Genomic DNA, 20,829 nt, shown 5'->3' with positions numbered 1-20,829 from the left:
ATTATAACATTGATGAGATTTTCATTGTATGTAGATGTAATACATATGGCTAACTTTTTAAAACATAAAGGAGAGGGGGTGAAGGGACCAACATGGTGGGAGGTTGCTATATTCCACCTGAGTTGTGAAATATTCTGGTTAGGCTAGCATGTTTATTGTACTCCCTACAGCAACCACGAACAAAATATGCAAAGACATATACTCAAAAATCACGAGATCAATTAAAATGGAGTACTAAAATAATACTCAAGTAATCCAAAAGGGAGTCAGAAAGGGAAAACAGAGGACCAAAAAACAGAGGGAACAAATAAAACAAATAATAAAATGGTAGACTTAATGCCAAACACACCAGCCATTACATTAAATGCACATGTGATAAACACAAAAATTATAAAGATTTTCAGAATTCATTTTTTAAAAAGAGCCAATTATATCCTGTCTATAAGACTAACATTAAAGATGCATATAGGATAAAAGTAAAGATTGGGAGGAGGGAAGGTAGCAACACAAACACAAAACAGAGATGTGTGGTTATATTGATGTCAGGCAGAGATATCAGAGTGAGGATAATTAGCATGGATAAAGAGGGACATTAAGTAATGCAAAAAGGGACAATTCAATGAGAGGACAAGAATGCTAATTGTATGTGCGCCTAACAGAACTTCAAGATACATGAGTCAAAACCTGAAAAAAATAACAAATGAATAAATCTGCAATTATATTTGAAGACTTCAACATTCCTCTCTCAGTAACTGATAGAACAAACAGACAATTAGCATGTACATTGAAAAACTGAATATTATCAAACAATTAGATATAATTGCCATTTATAGAACACTCCACCCAACAAAAGCAGATCATATTCTTTTCAAGGGCACATGGAACTTCATCAAGATGGACCATATCCTTTGTCATAAAACTAACAAATTCAAAGGATTTAAATCATACAAAATCATATTATCTGACTGTGGTTTGCAAAACTCTAATGTGCCCCCCCAACTGCAAAAATAATTCCTGTCCCTAGTGTACAATCCTATAGAATCTCTGAGACTGTGACTATGATGGGATATCATTCCTGTGATATTATTGGTATAGTTGACCTTAAGAAGATTATCTGGGTGGACCTAACCTAAACACATGATGAAGCGTTTAAATGTGGTTCTAGAGGTCAGAGACAGAGGAAGTCAGATACAAAGTATGAGTGTGGTTTTGATGGAGGGAGATTCTCTGTTCAAGGCTTTGAAGATGAACAGGACGACATGCCAAGGAATGCAGGTGTGCTTTCAGTTCAGTTCAATCCCACAGTCGTGTCCGACTCTTTGCGACCCCATGAATTACAGCACACCAGGCCTCCCTGTCCATCACCAACTCCTGGGGTCTACTCAAATTCATGTCCATCGAGTCAGTGATGCCATCCTGCCATCTCATCCTCTGTCGTCCCCTTCTCCTCTTGCCCCCAATCCCTCCCAGCATCAGGGTCTTTTCCAATGAGTCAACTCTTCACATGAGGTGGCCAAAGTATTGGAGTTTCAGCTTCAGCATCAGTCCCTCCAATGAACACCCACGACTAATCTCCTCTAGAATGGACTGGTTGGATCTCCTTGCAGTCCAAGGGACTCTCAAGAGTCTTCTCCAACACTACAGTTCAAAAGCATCAATTCTTCAGCGCTCAGCTTTCTTCACAGTCCAACTCTCACATCCATACATGACCACTGGAAAAACCATAGCCTTGACTAGACGGAACTTTGCTGACAAAGTAATGTCTCTGCTTTTTAATATGCTGTTCTAGGTTGGTCATAACTTTCCTTCCAAGGAGTAAGCATCTTTTAATTTCATGGCTGCAATCACCATCTGCAGTGATTTTGGAGCCCCCCAAAACTAAAGTCTGACACTGTTTCCACTGTCTCCCCATCTATTTCCCATGAGGTGATGGGACCAGATGCCATGATCTTAGTTTTCTGAATGTTGAGCTTTAAGCCAACTTTTTCACTCTCCTCTTTCACTTTCATCAAGAGGCTTTTTAGTTCCTCTTCACTTTCTGCCATAAGGGTGGTGTCATCTGCATGTCTGAGGTTATTGATATTTCTCCCAGCAATCTTGATTCCAGCCCAGCGTTTCTCATGATGTACTCTGCATATAAGTTAAATAAACAGGGTGACAATATACAGCCTTGACGTACTCCTTTTTCTATTTGGAACCAGTCTGTTGTTCCATGTCCAGTTCTAACTGTTGCTTCCTGACCTGCATACAGGTTTCTCAAGAGGCAGGTCAGGTGGTCTGGTATTCCCATCTCTCAGAATTTTCCATAGTTTGTGGTGATCCACACAGTCAAAGGCTTTGGCATAGTCAATGAAAAAGAAATAGATGTTTTTCTGGACCTCTCTTGCTTTTTCGATGATCCAGTGGATGTTGGCAATTTGATCTCTGGTTCCTCTGCCTTTTCTAAAACCAGCTTGAACATCTGGAAGTTCTTGGTTCATGTATCCTTGAAGCCTGGCTTGGAGAATTTTGAGCATTACTTTACTAGCGTGTGAGATGAGTACAATTGTGCAGTAGTTTGAGCATTCTTTGGCATTGCCTTTCTTTGGGATTGGAGTGAAAACTGACCTTTTCTAGTCCTGTGGCCACTGCTGAGTTTTCCAAATTTCCTGGCATATTGAGTGCAGCACTTTCACAGCATCATCTTTCAGGATTTGAAATAGCTCAACTGGAATTCCAACACCTCCACTAGCTTTGTTCATAGTGATGCTTTCTTTCTTTCTTTCTTTCTTTCTTTTTTTTTCCATAGTGATGCTTTCTAAGACCCACTTGACTTCACATTCCAGGATGTCTGGCTCTAGGTGAGTGATCACACCATCATGATTATCTGGGTTGTGAAGATATTTTTTGTACAGTTCTGTGTATTCTTGCCACCTCTTCTTAATATCTTCTGCTTCTATTAGGTCCATACCATTTCTGTCCTTTATCAAGCCCATCTTTGCATGAAATGTTCCCTTGGTATCTCTAATTTTCTTGAAGAGATCTCTAGTCTTTCCCATTCTGTTGTTTTCCTTTATTTCTTTGCATTGATTGCTGAGGAAGGCTTTCTTATCTCTCTTTGCTATTCTTTGGAACTCTGCATTCAAATGGGAGTATCTTTCCTTTTCTCCTTTGTTTTTTGCTTCTCTTGTTTCACAGCTATTTGTAAGGCCTCCTCAGACAACCATTTTGCCTTTTTGCATTTCTTTTCCATGGGGATGGTCTTGATCCCTGTCTCCTGTACAATGTCATGAACCTCCGTCCATAGTTCATCAGGCCCTCTGTCTATCAGACCTAGTCCCTTAAATCTATTTCTCACTTCCACTGTATAGTCATAAGGGATTTGATTCAGGTCATACCTGAATGGTCTTGTGGTTTTCCCTACTTTCTTCAATTTAAGTCTGAATTTGGCAATAAGGAGTTCATGATCTGAGCCACAGTCAGCTCCTGGTCTTGTTTTTGCTGACTGTATAGAGCTTCTCCATCTTTGGCTGCAGAGAATATAATCAATCTGATTTCGGTGTTGACCATCTGGTGGTGTTCATGTGTAGAGTCTTGTGTTGTTGGAAGAGGGTGTTTGCTATGACCAGTGTGTTCTCTTGGCAAAACTCTATTAGTGTTTGCCCTGCTTCATTCCATACTCCAAGGCCAAATTTGCCTGTTACTCCAGGTGTTTCTTGACTCCCTACCTTTGCATTCCAGTCCTGTATAATGAAAAGGACATCTTTTTTGGGTGTTAGTTCTAAAAGGTCTTGTAGGTCTTCATAGAACTGTTCAACTTCAGCTTCTTCAGCATTACTGGTTGGGACATTGGCTTGGATTACCGTGATATTGAATGGTTTGCCTTGGAAATGAACAGAGATCATTCTGTCACTTTTGAGATTGCATCCAAGTACTGCATTTCAGACTCTTTTGTTGACCATGATGGCTACTCCATTTCTTCCAAGGGATTCCTGCCCACAGTAGTAGATATAATGGTTATCTGAGTTAAATTCACCCATTCCTGTCCATTTTAGCTCGCTGATTCCTAGAATGTCGACATTTACTCTTGCCATCTCCTGTTTGACCACTTCCAATTTGCCTTGATTCATGGACCTAACATTCCAGGTTCCTATGCAATATTGCTCTTGACAGCAATGTCTTTTGGTCAAACACGACTGAGCAACTTCACTCTGAAGACCTATAAGACCTTTTAGAACTAACACCCAAAAAAGATGTCCTTTTCATTATAGGGGATTGGAATGCAAAAGTAGGAAGTCAAGAAACACCTGGAGTAACAGGCACATTTGGCCTTGGAGTACGGAATGAAGGAGGGCAAAGGCCAAGAGAATTTTGCCAAGCTGTGAATAGATCCTAGCAGCTAGCCTACAAGGAGGGGCTTTCCTGATAGCTCAGTTGGTGAAGAATCCACCTGCAAAGCAGGAGACCCTGGCTTGGTTCCTGGGTCGGGAAAATCCACTGGAGAAGGGATAGGCTACCCACTCCTGTATTCTTGGGCTTCCCTTGTGACTCAGCTGGTAAAGAATCCACCTGCAATGCAGGAGACCTGGGTTTGATCCCTGGGTTGGGAAGATCCCTTGGAGTCTTTTTTTTTTTTAATAAAAAAAATTGGAGAAAAATAGAACCACCATGTACACAGGGAAAAGAGCACATAAATTCAACCGATACAGAACTGAAAGTCACAACTACCCAATGTTGTTTGCGATTACTTTTCAATTTCTTAAATGGCTTCCCTCAATTTTTTAAATAGCCTTGCCAATTTTTTTCAGCTGAAATAGCATCAAGTTTTCAAAAAATTAAGAGCCTCAGCAAAGGGATCAGCTTTTAACATAACAAACGTGACACCAAGAGTCTCCTAATAGGACCAATTCTACCGAAAAATTCCTGAAGCACATAACTACTGAGACTGGTAGAACAGTAGCTCAGAGACCATCAGGGATTAGTTAGAACACTGACTCAGACGGTCCAGTATGCAGAGAGGGCAAACAAAAAAACAGAAAAACCTGGAATGCTCTTCAGCCTATGTGATATTGCCAGCACAGCCCCAGTGCAAACTTGAGAGATTGGCCCCAAAATGGAAAGTAATAAATTCATTTACAAATAGAGGCACAAAATGAGATATAAGTAAATGATATCCACTATGCATTAAAAGAATATAATTTACACTTGAACAACATGAGTTTGAACTGTGCAGCTCCATTGATATGCAGGTATTTTTCAATAGTAAGTACTACAGTACTACATGGTTCATGTTTGGTTGAATCTGCAAATTGGAGGAACTGCAGATATGGAGGACTGACTCTTAAGTCATACTTAGATTAACTTCCTCCTTGTTCAAGGGTCAACTGCAATGGATAGTGAACCAATCAGGTTTTTTCAGGAGTACAAGGATGGTTTATAATTTTGTTAATGTGCTGAATTAAATTTTAATCAGTGCTGGAAAATGTTTGATATAATCAACAAATTTTTAATTTAAAAAATCTTGGCAAGCTGAGATTAGAAGAAAATGTTTTGAACAGATGGAATTTTTATTAGAAATCTAGTTATGTGACTGGTAAAACATTAGAACAATTTCATGCAAAAATAAAAATGCAATTAGGATGCTTGCTTATGCTTCATATTGTACCAGATAGGTTAGCCAAAGAACTAAAATAAAAAATATAAAATGAAGTATAAAATTGTTTTAAAAAATTCAAATTTTACATAGAAAATTCAAGCTTCTTAAATGATGGGTTATACACCAAAAAGTTCAGTAAGATAGCCAAAATGTCAACATTAAAAACTCAATTCCTTTCTCCTACCCCAATAACAAGTTAGATTATACAATAGAAAGAAAAGTCCATTTATAATAAAGCTAAAGTTCTGTAAGTCCTGTATGAAATACCATGTTTATGAGTAAGAAGACTTACTGTAAGCCTCAACGTGTTGAATCACCTCAACTGATAACTAGCTTCATTATAATATAAATGAATTCAGATAGGATTTTTTCCTTTATCTTTTAAAATTGAAATATAGTTGACTTACAATATTATATCAGTTTTGGGTGCACAACATACTGATTCAAAATTTTTATAGCTTATACTCCATGTAAAGTTATAAAATATTGACTATATTCTCTGTGCTATAAATATATCCCTGAAAATTTTCCTAATTTTATACCTAGTAGTTTGTACCTCTTAATTCTCCCTTCTTGCCCCTCCTCTTCCCTCTGGTAACCACCACTGCTTTGTTTACTGTATCTGTGAGTCTGGTTTATTATAACCATTCAGTTGTTTAGATTCCACATATAAGTGATGACATACACTTTTCTTTTTTTGTCTGACTTACTTCACTAGGTGTAATACCCTCCAAGTCCATCCATGCTGTTGCAAGTGTCAAAATTTCATTCTTTTTTAGGGCTGAGTGGTATTCTATTGTCTCGCTATATATATTTGAAGGAAATGACAACCCACTCCAGTATTATTCTTGCCTGGGGGAATTCCATGGACAAAGGATCTTGGTGGGCTATAGGCCATGAGGTTGCAAATAGTTGGACACAACCCAGTATGTGTGTGTGTGCACACACACACACAATGGAATACCACTCAGCATGCGTGCACATGCACACACACACACACACACACACACAGTGGAATACCACTCAGCCATGTGTGTGTGTATATAATACCACATCTTCTCTATTCATCTATCTATTGATGGACACTGGGTTGCTTTCACATGTTGGACCACAAAGAAGGCCGAGTGCCAAAAAATTGATGCTTTCAACTTTGGTGCTGGAGAAGATTCTCGAGAGTCTCTTGGACTGCACAGAGATCAAACTAGTCAATCTGAAAGGAAATCAACCCTGAATATTAATTGGAAGGACTGATGCTGAAGCTTCAATACTTTGGTCATCTGATCCGAAGAACTGACTCATTGGAAAAGACCCTGGTGCTGGGAAAGACTGAAGGCCAAAGGAGAAGAGAGTGGCAAAGGATGAAATGATTAGATAGAATCACTGACTCAATGGACAAGAATTTGAGCAAACTCCTGGAGATGAGGAACCTGGTGTGCTGCAGTCCACAGGGTTGCAAAGTCATGCGGACATGACTTAGTGGCTGAACAATGACAACAACAATCGAAAAAGCAAAAGAGTTCCAGAAAAACATCTATTTCTGCTTTATTGACTATGCTAAAGCTTTTTACTGTGGGGATCACAATAAACTGTGGAAGATTCTGAAAGAGATGGCAATACCAGACCACATGACCTGCCTCTTGAAAAACGTGTATGCAGATCAGGAAGCAACAGTTAGAACTGGTCATGGAACCACACTGGTTCCAAATCAGGAAAGGAGTATGTCAAGGCTGTATATTGTCACCCTGCTTATTTAACTTATATGCAGAGTACATCATGAGAAACGCTGGGCTGGAAGAAGCACAAGCTGGAATCAAGATTGCCGGGAGAAATATCAATAACCTCAGACATGCAGATGACACCACCCTTATGGCAGAAAGTGAAGAGGAACTAAAAAGCCTCTTGATGAAAGTGAAAGAGGAGAGTGAAAAAGTTGGCTTAAAGCTCAACATTTAGAAAACTAAGATCATGGCATCTGGTCCCATCACTTCATGGCAAATAGATGGGGAAACAGTGGAAACAGTGTCAGACTTTAGTTTTGGGGGGCTCCAAAATCACTGCAGATGGTGACTACAGCCATGAAATTAAAAGATGCTTACTCCTTGGAAGGAAAGTTATGACTAACCTAGACAGCATACTAAAAAGCAAAGACATTACTTTGCCAACAAAGGTCTGTCTAGTCAAGGCTGTGGTTTTTCCAGTGGTCATGTATGGATGTGAGAGTTGGACTGTGAAGAAAGCTGAGCACTGAAGAATTGATGCTTTTGAACTGTGGTGTTGGAGAAGACTTGAGAGTCCCTTGGACTGCAAGGAGATCCAACCAGTCCATCCTAAAGGAGAGCAGTCCTGGGTGTTCACTGGAAAGACTGATGCTGAAGCTGAAACTCCAATACTTTGACTACCTCATTGGAAGAGTTGACTCATTGGAAAAGACCCTGATGCTGGGAGGGATTGGGGGCAAGAGGAGAAGGGGACGACAGAGGATGAGATGGCTGGATGACATCACCGACTGGATGGACTTGAGTTTGGGTGAACTCCGGGAGTTGGTGATGGACAGGGAGGCCTGGTGTGCTGTAATTCATGGGGTCACAAAGAGTCGGACACGACTGAACAACTAAAGTGAACTGAACTGAACTGAATGGAGGGGGAAAAAAGGAAGAGGGTCTGTCGTACATATGGCTAGAATCCCAGAAAGAAGAGAAGAGAATGGCATATAGGATACATTTGAAGACATAATGACAAGGAGTTTTCCAGACCTGATGACTGACATCAGACTGAGGACTGACACAGGAAGTCTGATGAACCCCAAACAGAATAATTACAATCCACCCCTAGTTATATTTTAGGAGAATTGCAGAAAACCAAGGCAAAGAGAAAATGTTAAAAAAGGTTCCTTCAGTGAAATGACAGATTGATGGCTGATTTTTAAACAGCAAGGAAACAAAGCTTAGAAGATGGTTAGAATGATATCTTCAATGTCTGAAATCCATCAACTGCCAGCAAAAAAAAAAAAAAAAAAATCAAGCACAGCAAAAATATTCTTCAAGAATGGAGAAACTGTTTGCCTGTTGTGAGGTGCTACGGCCACAGGAATGCACATGGAGAGCCAGGGCTCCCACAGCTGCTTGTCAGCCCAGTCCCCTGAACCCTCTCTTCTCACTGGCCTGCATGTCTGTGATCCCCTGTGGCAGCCCCTCCAGCCAAGTCAGTTCATGCTGCTGGCTCATGCACTGCCATGCACTTGGGGCAAGACCTGGCAGCCACAAGTGCTTGCCAGGAGCCAGAAGCCCTGCAGCTGATAGTGTGCCTAGAATCAGCCCTGGCACACAATCTCTTCCTTTTCTTTCCCCTCTATACTATGGTCTATTTAGTTTTTTCCTGACCTGTCTTCTGCTCACCACTTCTCTCTTTGTCTATGTCTAATTTCCTGTTGATCTCATCCATGGGATGAGAATTCATAACAATGGGATGCTGGGAATTCATAACAATTCCCAATTCAGTTCAGTCATTTAGTCATGTCTGACTCTTTGTGACCCCATGGACTGCAGCACGCCAGGCCTCCCTGTCCATCACCAACTCCCAGAGTTTACTCAAACTCATGTCCATTGAGTCGGTGATGCCATCCAACCATCTCATCCTCTGTCGTCCCCTTCTCCTACTGCCTTCAATCTTTCCCAGCATCAGGGTCTTTTCCAGAGTCAGCTCTTCACATCAGGTGGCCAAAGTATTGGAGTTTCAGCTTCAGCATCAGTCCTTCCAATGAATATTCAGGACTGACTTCCTTTAGGATGGATCTCCTTGCTGTCCAAGGGACTCTCAAGAGTCTTCTCCAACACCACAGTTCAAAAGCATCAATTCTTTGGCGCTCAGCTTTCTTTATGGTCCAACTCTCACATTCATACATGACTACTGGAAAAACCATAGCTTTGACTAGATGGACCTATGTTGGCAAAGTAGTGTCTCTGCTTTTTAATAAGCTGTCTAGGTTGGTCATAACTTTTCTTCCAAGGAGTAAGTGTCTTTTAATTTCATGGCTGCAGTCACCATCTGCAGTGATTTTGGAGCCCCCCAAAATAAAGTCTGTCACTGTTTCCCCATCAATTTGCCATGAAGTGGTGGGACCAGATGCCATTCTTAGTTTTCTGAATGTTGAGTTTTAAGTCAACTTTTTCACTCTCCTCTTTCACTTTCATCAAGAGGCTCTTTAGTTCTTCTTCTATTTCTGCCATAAGGGTGGTGTCATCTGCATATCTGAGGTTATTGGTATTTCTCCTGGCAACCTTGATTCCAGCTTGTGCTTCATCCAGTCCAGCATTTCTCATTATATACTCTGTATATAAGTTAAATAAGCAGGATGACAATATACAGCCTTGACGTACTCCTTTTCCTATTTGGAACCAGTCTGTTGTTCCATGTCTAGTTCTAACTCTTGCTTCTTGACCTGCATACAGATTTTTCAGGAGGCAGGTCAGGTGGTCTGGTATTCCCATCTCTTGAAGAATTCCCCACCATTTGTGCTGATCCACACAGTCAAAGGCTTTGGCATAGTCAATAAAGCACAGGCAGAACAATTCCTGATATTTCTCAATTCTAGAATTTGTTTGATTTTCTCCAATCTCTTTCACTTCAAATAGTTTCCAGTTTCTTCACTAAAATTTTCAAACTTGTTTGTGTCTCTGCATATGGTTTGCAGGCTTATATCTAAAAATGCCAATGCTGATGGTTCGCCCCTGCCCCAAGTGTGTGTCTCAATCTGATACCTGCCACTACACAGGCACCTGCAGCTAGCCTGCCAAATACATGGGTGTGCATACCACTGGCTTTGGTCACCACAGATGCCTGCTCTGGTACCTAACCACTGGACACACAGGTGTTGCTGAGAACTGGTGCAGTACTTGCACTGTAAACAACTCCCTCCCACCCTGCAGGTGTTGATGCGGGCACAGTGGCCCCCCACATCACCCCACTGCCCCCAATATGCTGCCTCAGTGTCTTCTCTTGATATAGTTCAGGTAGAGCTGCCTGATTTCTCTCCCTTCTTGATTTCCCCTTATCATCCCCCACAATTCTTCCCAAGATCCAGTGACCCTATCCATGTCCTCCATAACACTGTTTCTGCCCCTTGTGAATTTTAACTTATCCCTGCCCTCCAGAATGCTTTATTGTTCCCTGATGACCTCTAGACTTTGCAGCTATAAAGACATCTATCTCCTTGAAATACCCCATCCTTCACTACTCTCTCTGTCCCCCTCATGACCTTCCCATGAAACCTGCAGCATTTCACCCTAACAACTCTCGTTTTCCCCCTTTAATCCTCTCCATTCCCCTGTGCAGGTCCTCCCTTAACTTGAGCCTGGTCCCCTGCCAGTCTTTTTTTCTACATTCCCTAACCAATTCCCTTCCCTCTTAACCCCTTCTCTGTCCAAACTGGATCCTACTAGCTCAACCCCTTAACTTACTGCACTCTTTCTAGATAGCACTCCGCTTACCTCATTAAGGCCAAAGGGCCATGCCTCCAATTCCTCAGGACTGGAGAATACCTCAGGGTGTGATGCCATCAGGGCGGGCTCTAATCACTGATATTGACTTCGATTGAAATATAAAGGGCAGAGTCCCAAATGTTTAGTCCAGATTTCTGCTCTATTAGAGGAATATTGGGTTCTGTCACCCAGGAAACTTCTCAATGAATTGAGTGGGATTTCAGTTATTGGCATTTATCCTCCAGTTGGAACTCCTAACTGGTTCAACATATAGAAAATGTGAGTCTAAGTCACAAGTATATTCCTGACTGAGCCTCTGATTGGTTCCAGGCATGTGAAAGGCAGGATTTATTAATCCATTGAACATATTTGTGGGTCTTTAAAAAGTATTAATTTATTTTGGCTGCATCAGATCTTAGTTGCATCGCGTGGGAACTCCACTGAGTCATGTAGGATCTATCCTTGCGAAACATAGCTCTCTAGTTGTGGCACGCAGGCTCAGTAGCTGTGGTTCTGGGGTTTAGTAGCTATGAGGCATGTGGGGTATTAGTTCCCCTTTTTTGTTGTTGTTTAGTCGCTCAGCCCTGTCTGATTCTTTGTGACCCCAAGGACTGTAGCGTGCCAGGCTCCTCTGTCCATGGGGTCTCCCAGGCAAGAATACTAGAGTGGGTTGCCATTTCCTTCTTCAGGGCATCCCCCCCACCCAGGGATCGAACCCACATCTCCTATATTGGCAGACAGATTCTTTACCACTGAGCCACCCTGGAAAGCCCCATTAGTTCCCCTACCAGGGATCAAACCTGCATCCCCTGCATTGAAAGGCAGATTCTCAACCAATGGACCACCAGGGAAGTCCCCATTGATTGCATTTGAATTTAGGAGCTTACTGTGTGCCAGGCCCCATGTTCAGCCCCCAGGGAACAAGTGGTGGCCAAGGGAGACAGGACTGTGGCTCTCCTGGAGTTCACAATTCACAGGGGAGATGGAGATCAACAGCCAAATAAACAAGGTGGCTTCAGGGTGGACCGATGACTGTGAGGGGAATAAATAGAGAGGCACTGAGGACAAGTGGAAAAAGAGAGAGTTCTCAGCAGAGGGGCCACCTGAGCTGAGATTGGCTGGGTGAGATAGCCATGAAGAGATCTATGGGAAATGAAAGGGCTCCAGGCAGGGGAACAGCAAGTGCAAAGGTCCTGAGTTGGGAGTGAGTTTTGAGTGGCTGGAGTTGGGGGGGACCTGAGGGGAGAGTGTGAGGGGGGTGGGGCAGAAGCAGATCAATCAGGGCTTGGACATCGGAGTGCGAGATTGGGATTTCATCCTGTGAACCACGGGAACCTATGGGAGGATGTCAACCTGAGACAGGTGTCACATGATTTAGGTTGTGGAGAAACTCTGGCTGCCCTGTGCAGAATGGAGAGTGGGGAGCAGCAGGTTCTTGATTTTCCAGGAACCTCAGATCCTCCTAAGGCAGACACTGGGTGTGAGGGCAAGCAGAGCAGGCCACAGAGAGGTGCCCTCTCATTTCCAACCTTTACAGGAGTATTCTCTGAGATGAGGCGTGACTGGCTGTGACCTGTCTGTTTTCTGCCCTTGGGCTAAGCTGGGGACCTATTCTTCCCCCCTCCCAGCCAACTTGGGTCTGTAAAGTTCAGAGTCCTCCCCAGGAAAAGTCAGCATTACCTTGGCTAGATGATCAAGGTTAACATTATTTGTGACAAATCATGTTAATACGATGATCTTTGATAATATGTGATGAAGGGTACACTCACCTCTGGATGTTCTTCCTCAAACCTATAATCTCCATCTAAGTGTGATGAAAACATTAGACCAACCTGAAGTACAAATTAAAGGACATTATCCAAATACCTGACTCCAAACAGGTTTTTAAATTTTAGCTATGAGTGTGTAATGACATTATCACTTTGATTGAATTTTCAAATTAGCATGCAGTAAAGCTGACTTAGTATACAGTTCAATGACATTTATACACCTAGATGTGGATTTAACGACCATCAGAATCAGGATTCATCACCCCCAAAATATCTCCCTTGTGCTCTCCCTTCACAGTCATCCTCCCCTTCCTCTGCCCTTGGCCACCACTGACCTGACAATATAGTTTTGTCTTTGTGAGAGGACCCTGTCAAGGGAATCACACAGTGTTAATCTTTTATTAGTCTATGCCCTGATCAATAATGCTGAAGAAGCTGAAGCTGAATAGTGCTATGAAGACCTATGAGACCTTCTAGAACTAACACCCAAAAAAGATGTCCTTTCATTATAGGGGACTGGAATGCAAAAGTAGGATGTCAAGAAATACCTGGAGTAACAGGCAAATTTGGCCTTGGACTACAGAATGAAGCAGGGCAAAGGCTAACAGAGTTTTGCCAAAAGAACGCACCGGTCATAGAAAATACCCTCTTCCAACAACACAAGAGAAGACTCTACACATGGACATCACCAGATGTCAACACCAAAAACAGACTGACATATTCTTTGCAGCCAAAGATGGAGAAGCTCTATACAGTCAGCAAAAACAAGACTGGGAGCTGACTGTGGCTCAGATCATGAACTCCTTATTGCCAAATTCAGACTTAAATTGAAGAAAGTAGGGAAAACCACTTGACCATTCAGGTATGACCTAAATCAAATCCCTTACAATTATACAGTGGAAGTGACAAATAGATTCAAGGGATTAGTTCTGACGGACAGAGTACCTGAAGAACTATGGATGGAGGTTGTCCATCTATGACATTGTCTAGGAGGCAGTGATCGAGACCATCCCAAGAAAAACAAATGCAAAAAGGCAAAATGACTGTCTGAGGAGGCCTTACAAATAGCTGAGAAAAGAAGAGAGGTGAAAGGCAAAGGAGCAAAGGAAAGATATTCCCATTTGAATGCAGAGTTCCAAAGAATAGCAAGGAGAGATAAGAAAGCCTTCCTCAATGATCAATGCAAAGATATAGAGGAAAACAATAGAATGGGGAAGACTGGAGATCTCTTCAAGAAAATTAGAGATACCAAGGGAACATTTCATGCAAAGATGGGCTCAATAAAGGACAGAAACAGTATGGACCTAACAGAAGCAGAAGATTTTAAGAACAGGTGGCAAGAATGCAGAGAAGAACTACACAAAAAAGATCTTCACAACCTAGATAGCCATGATGGTGTAATCACTCACGTAGAGCCAGACATCCTGGAATTCGAAGTCAAGTGGGCCTTAGGAAGCATCACTATGAACAAAGCTAGTGGAGGTGATGGAATTCCAGCTGAACTTCTGCAAATCCTGAAAGATGATGCTGTGAAAGTGCTGCATTCAATATGCCAGGAAATTTGGAAAACTCAGCAGTGGCAACAGGACTGGAAAAGGTTAGTTTTCATTTCAGTTCCAAAGAAAGGCAATGCCAAAGAATGCACAAACTACCACACAGTTGCACTCATCTCACACACTAGCAAAGTAATGCTCAAAATTCTTCAAGCCAGGCTTAAACAGTACATGAACCGTGAACTTCCAGATGTTCAAGTGAGGATTTAGAAAAGGCAGAGGAACCAGAGATCAAATTGCCAACATCCGTTGGATCATCAAAAAAGCAGGAGAGTTCCAGAAAAACACCTCTTTCTGTTTTATTGACTATGCCAAAGTCTTTGACTGTGTGGATCACCACAAACTGTGGAAAATTCTTCAAGAGATGGGAATACCAGACCACCTGACCTGCCTTCTGAGAAATCTGCATGCAGGTCAAGAAGCAACAGTTAGAACTAGACATGGAACAACAGACTGGTTCCAAATTGGGAAAGGAGTACGTCAAGACTGTATATTGTCACCCTGCTTGTTTAACTTATATACAGAGTACATCATGAGAAATGCTGGGTTGTATGAAGCACAAGCTGGAATCAAAATTGCCAGGAGAAATATCAATAACCTCAGATATGCAGATGACACCACCCTTATAGCAGAAATAGAAGAAGAACTAAAGAGCCTCTTGATGAAAGTGAAAGAGGAGAGTGAAAAAGTTGACTTAAAGCTCAACATTCAGAAAACTAAGAATGGCATCTGGTCCCATCACTTCATGGCTGGGAAAACAGCGGAAACAGTGACAGACTTTATTTTGGGGAGCTTTAAAATCACTGCAGATGGTGACTGCAGCCATGAAATTAAGAGACGCTTACTCCTTGAAAGAAAAGTTATGACCAACCTAGACAGCTTATTAAAAGGCAGAGACATTACTTTGCCAACAAAAGTCCATCTAGTCAAAGCTATGGTTTTTCCAGTAGTCATGTATGAGTGTGAGAGTTGGACCATAAAGAAAGCTGAGCGCCAAAGAATTGATGCTTTTGAACTGTGGTGTTGGAGAAGACTCTTGAGAGTCCCTTGGACAGCAAGGAGATACATCCTAAAGGAAGTCAGTCCTGAAAATTCATTGGAAGGACTGATGCTGAAGCTGAAACTCCAATACTTTGGCCACCTGATGTGAAGAGCTGACTCATTGGAAAAGACCCTGATGCTGGGAAAGATTGAAGGCAGTAGGAGAAGGGGACAACAGAGGATGAGATGGTTGGATGGCATCACCGACTCAATGGACATGAGTTTGAGTAAACTCTGGGAGTTGGTGATGGACAGGGAGGCCTGGCGTGCTGCAGTCCATGGGGGTCACAAAGAGTTGGACACATCTGAGTGCCTGAACTTAACTGAACTGAACCTTTGAGACTGGCTTTTTGTCACTTGGCATAATGCCTTAGAGATTCACCCAAGCTGATGCATGTATGAAGTTCATTTCTCTTTTTTAAACCTTTGTTTTTGAAAACAATTTTTATTTATTTATTTTTGGCCATGCTGGGTCTTCATTGCTGCGTGGGCTTTCTCTAGTTGCAGAGATAACAGCCACCGTCTCACTCTGTCCTCATATGGTAGACAGAAAGGAAGCAAGCTCTCAGTCTCTTCTTATAAGGGCACTAATCCCACTGGGATTACCCCACCCTCATGACCTCATCTAGTCCTAATTATGTCCTAAAATTCCTATCTCTAAATATAATCACACTAGGGGTTAGGGTTTCAACATATCAATTTTGTGGGACACAACTCCATCCATTGTAATGATCAAACTCCCTACTCATCTCTTTCTTCTTCTTTTAGTCACTGAGTTGTGTCCAACTCTTATGCAACTCTGTGGACTGTAGCCCGCTAGGTTCCTCTGTCCATGGGATTTCCCCAGGCAAGAGTACTGGAGTGGGTTGTCATTTCCTTTTCTATGGGATTTTCTCGACCCAAGGATTGAACATGCATCTCCTGCATTGCAGGTGGATTCTTTACCACTGAGCCACCTGGGAAGCCCCCCTATTCATCATAGAAATCTAAATTAAAGCAATACAGAGCTATTGTATACCTTCTCACCCACCCAGCACATTGTGTGCTGACAAGAAGACAAAGAATCCTTTCACACGCTGGAATTGGAAGTGTGACCTAGTGAAGCCCTTGCAGAAGTCATCATCGCATGATGACCACAGAGTCCTTATACGTTGGCCCTGCCATCCCACTTCTTGGACCCATTGTCAAGTGGTACTTGCTCACTTGCACAGAGAAGCATGCCCATGGGTGTTCTTGGCAGGATTCTTTGTGGCGGCCAACAGATGGAAATCATCTTTATATCCAACTAGAGGGTCCCCATAGTAAAGTTTGTAATTCCTGATATGACCCCAAAGCAGTTATTAAAAAGAGGGAGAGGAAATCAGGGTATAGGTTCTCATCTGTGGAGAAGTAACTGGGAGAGGCCATGGGGGGGGGGGTCTTTTGGTCTGGGCCTTGTTTTCAGGTGCAGGTTCCATGAGTATGCTGTGTGTGAAAGTGTATTGGTATACATGTATGGTTAGGCATGCTTATGCACTTCCATAAAAATATTTTATTAAAAAAATAGGAGATTCAGTGTACTCTTGATTTCAGTGAGACTCAGATTCCCAAACTCTTCATTTCAGTAAGAAATCTAGGTCTCTCGAGGGTTCTTAGGGAGTATTTCTTCGGTGGGAGAGAACTAGTTTTCTCTTCTTAATTCACATATTTGTGAGAAAAGAGAAACCATGCGTACAGTTCTCCTTCTGAGCTGAAAATTCAAAAGCACATCTCTCATTCAGGAAATAAAGAATATCAGTTCAACGATTGTGAAGTCACTTGAAATTAGGGATGGGAATAGGGAGGGAGGTGGGAGGGAGGTTCAGGATGGGGAACACATGTAAATCCATGGCTGATTCATGTCAATGTATGGCAAAAACCACTACAATACTGTAATTAGCCTCCAACTAATAAAAATAAATGAAAAAAAAGGAAATAAGTATTGTTAAGACACTTGAAATAAGTTAGATGTCTTATCAAAACTGAACACTGAAGTTAAAAATCACAGTCATAGGACATGGTAATAATGTTGCAGTCTGAGTGTCTTAAAGTTTGTTCAATTTTCTGGGGTTAGATATAAACTTGGATGAGGCCAACTCATGGTGTGGAACAGAATCTGCTTTCCTGCAGCTGCTTATTCTTTTGAGATTGTCCTTGTTATCCTTCTAAGAGTTCTTTAACCAGAAAGAAGAAAGGCACACAGGTTCATGCCAGTGCTGGAATCACACCCTCTTCCCTTGTTGCTCAGATGAGAAAGAAACGGCCTGCAATGCAGAGACCTGGGTACAGTCCCTGCATTGGAAAGATCCCCTGGAGAGGGGAATGGCTACCCATTCGAGTATTCTTGCCTGGAGAATCCCATGGATATAGGTGACTGGTGGGCTACAGTCAGTGGGGTCACAAAGAGTTGAACACAACTGAGTGACTAACACTTTCACTTTCCTCTAAAACCAAGGGAACTATTAATATCAGCTAAAACCCAGTGGCATTAGCTTCCATTGATGGTTCTCACCTGAGTTAGTAGTTACTATGGTGTTTGAATGATTGTCAGTTTTCTAATGATGCATAAGAAATTTCCACAAAGTTAAGTTTGTTAACTTAGAGTTCTGTGCAGGTCAGAATGGCTGCGTTCTCTGCTCACCATTTCACAAGGTTAAAATTAAGGTGTTGGCCTGCATTCTCATTTGGAACTAGGACACGCTTCCAAATGAATCATGGTTACAGCAGGATTCAGATCCTTATTTGTTGTAAAACTAAAATCCCCATTTCCCTTCTGGCTTTCAGCTGGGGGCCACTCTGAATTAAAGGTTGCCTGCATTTCTTGCCACGTGATCCTTTCTGAGTTAAAGCTAGCTGGGGAGTCTTCCTTGCCTCTAAGCTGCCTCCTGCCTGGAATCTTTGCCAGTAAAATCCAGTCCTTTTTAGGAACTCATCTGATAAGGTTAGACCCTTTGAAGATATTCTCCCTATTTTACCATTAACTGATTGGGGATTTTAGTTACAGCAGCACACAAATTGATGCTTAATGACAACTGGGAGCAGGTATATGCACCAGAGAGCAGGAATCTTGGAGTCATCTTAGATTCTGCCTATCACAATGGCGATTTCTTATTTCCATCACTCCATCAATATGTATTTGATGGCATTAAACTCAAAAAAGACCTTCAGTTGTGGCATATGGGATCTAGTTCCCTGACCAGGGATCAAACCCAGGCCGGGAAGTCTTAACCACTGAACCACCAAGGGAAGGCCCCCGCCTAGTTTTCTTACGAGGTTTGTCTACTTCTTCACTCCCACAGCTCTTGGGTGGGGTCCCTGGTACTCGCTCCAGCCCTGAATGCAGATAGGGATCTGCAGGAAGCAGGAGCCGGAAGCCAACCTTACGGCTTGCAATTTATGCCTATCAGGGTGGGCGGAGTCAGTGTCCTGACCGAGGATGGAGCACCCTGTGAAAAGTGAAAGAAACCTGGGAGGCTACAGTCCAGGGTCGCAAAGAGTCGGACACGACTGAAGCACCTCAGTACGCAGCCACCCTCTTGAACCCTGGAGGAACTGAGTAAAGCGGGACCACGCCCCCTCACACGGGCAGCCAATCAGGACCTGCTCTGATTTCTCCATTGTGAAGTACTGGCCCTTGATGGTCTGGGGTCTGAGTATTGGGATTCTGGATACAACAAGGGGAGGTGTAGTGGGTTTGGCTCTGTTTTGAAGATACTTGGAGTCTTTTAGGGTAGAAAAATCATGACCCCGATACCCGCCGACGCCGGCGCGCCGCCCCCCGCCCCAGGCGCGCCGCCCCCCGCCCCAGGCGCGCCGGCCCCGGCCCCAGGGGAGCCACCCGGGGCCCCAGGCGCGCCACCCGGGGCCCCAGGCGCGCCACCCGGGGCTCCAGATGCCGCAGCACCAGAGGTTAAACAGACGAAAGATGAATTGTTATTTTATGCCCCGGAGTACACGTGTTTGACCGTCGTGGCCTTAATTTTATTCCCTCCCCTAGGAATACCAGCACTCGTATTCAGCGGAAAGGTAAACCAGTGCCTGGGCCCATCCTGTGCTGTACCCGCCCCCTTGCTGTCCTCAACGGTGCACTCTTGCTGTCCCCATTGCATCTGCTCCTGTCCTGGGATATGGGGAGGGGTTTTCTCTCCTGACCGGAGAGATGTCTAGCCATTACCCAGGGTTTGACAAGGTTGGACTCAGAAACCCAAATCTAAAGCTCCCATTCCTACAGACCAAAGAGGCCAACAAGAAAAGCCAATGGGAAGAAGCTTATATCAACTCGGGCCGAACTGGTTGGCTGGATGTATTCGCCATACTCATCGGTTTAGGCATCATTTATTTCTTAGTACTATTTGTCTGAAGTTCAGGCCCAATAGCCAACTGGTTCACCCACCCCAGCAAGACCAGCTCACCAAAACACTGACCAGCCAAATCAGCCACCATGCAAGAAACCAACAGCTGGATATTCCCTAGCCAGAAAACCTACCAGCCAAGGAGCTCAACATGCAAGCAACCCACTAGCCCAGGAAAACTTTACTTTATGCTCTTGGCCTCCAGCTCTGTTGTTACCATCTTGGGGATCTTCACTTTGATGCTCTAGATGCCTTAAGCTCCTTGATACTGGGCTGCTCTTTCAGGAAAATATTTATTTAAACCAATAAAATCGAAGGGTATGTTCCAGCTTCTCCTGTGTGTACGTGTGTGTGTTTCTGAGTCATTGTCTGTGTTTCTCTAGGGGCTATGTGTTTCCCAAATCAGGTGAAAATCAGAATGACCTAATGGTGAAGCACAGAGACATAGAAATCTGGTGGATGTAAGTCTACATCCCACTTCTGACACTTTAAAAACTGTATATCCTTGAACAAGATAATTTTCTGAAAACTGATTTCTTTGTAAAATAGATATAATAATTGCCAATATAGAATGATATTTAGAAATTTGAATTAATGTTCTCTAGGTTCATTCAAACTGGAATTCCAGGCTTCCAGTGTCTCAGAGAAGGGAGGGAAAAATAGAAACCTCCTCCAACTTTTGAGATTTAAAAGCCAAACTCTTAGGAAAGAAAGACCTCAAGAACGAAATAATTGAATTTCCAGCAGAGCTGATCAGGACTGCCTCTCCCCCAATCCTGAAATGGAAATGGCTGCCTATTTATGGAATAGGGAAGTAGAGAAAGACTAGATGCCAGTATATCCATCAGAAGGCCCCTGATAACTTGCATCTCAGGAAGGGGCAGGGTGTCAAAGACCCTGGTTAATACCTATATTCCCACTTCACATACAAATCCCACAGAGGCTTTAAGATATCAAAGAAAATAGGCTGTATGGTGTGGAGGT

At 42.8% G+C, this 20,829-nt stretch overlaps 1 long non-coding RNA gene across 3 annotated transcripts in view; it reads left to right on the top strand.

Annotated features, from left to right (window-relative positions):
- The window catches only part of LOC136161288 (uncharacterized), a 95,995-nt gene extending 76,177 nt beyond the window's left edge, over positions 1-19,818 (top strand). For all 3 annotated transcript variants that reach the window (XR_010661698.1, XR_010661699.1, XR_010661701.1), the window contains 2 exons: positions 19,491-19,519; positions 19,725-19,818. This is a non-coding gene — a long non-coding RNA (uncharacterized lncRNA). The remainder of the gene's footprint in view (positions 1-19,490; positions 19,520-19,724) is intronic.
- The last annotated feature ends 1,011 nt before the right edge of the window (positions 19,819-20,829 follow it).

The sequence above is a fragment of the Muntiacus reevesi genome, chromosome 2 (assembly GCF_963930625.1).
Source record: "Muntiacus reevesi chromosome 2, mMunRee1.1, whole genome shotgun sequence".
Taxonomy (NCBI): Eukaryota; Metazoa; Chordata; class Mammalia; order Artiodactyla; family Cervidae; genus Muntiacus; species Muntiacus reevesi.
The sequence above is the reverse complement of the archived record's forward strand: the minus strand, read 5'-3'. Positions and strand labels throughout refer to the sequence as shown.